Source organism: Monopterus albus, unplaced genomic scaffold (genome assembly GCF_001952655.1).
Source record: "Monopterus albus unplaced genomic scaffold, M_albus_1.0 scaffold260.1, whole genome shotgun sequence".
NCBI classification, from domain to species: domain Eukaryota; kingdom Metazoa; phylum Chordata; class Actinopteri; order Synbranchiformes; family Synbranchidae; genus Monopterus; species Monopterus albus.
Window position 1 is genome coordinate 1,886,655 of NW_018128140.1, and position 311 is coordinate 1,886,965.

Genomic DNA, 311 nt, shown 5'->3' on the forward strand with positions numbered 1-311 from the left:
CGGTCTATCTGCTCCCGGTACCGGGCCATGGTTTTCCCGAACAACCCCAGGATATCATCCACCGCCGCCGTCATCCGCTGGGTCTCCATCTATGACCGTAGGCTGCTCGGAAGGTCCACAACGTCAAGACCCTCCACCGCTCTGGGGGGCAACGGCGGAAAGGAGAAGGGCGGGAACTGCTCTGCGGACATCTTTGTTTTGCTTCGACGTGTTTTATTCTCAAAACACAAAATACCTTCCGTTAATATCGTTGGCAGTTTAACAAACAAATAAACTGCTTCTGACGTCAGAAAACGACGTCGGGGGAAACA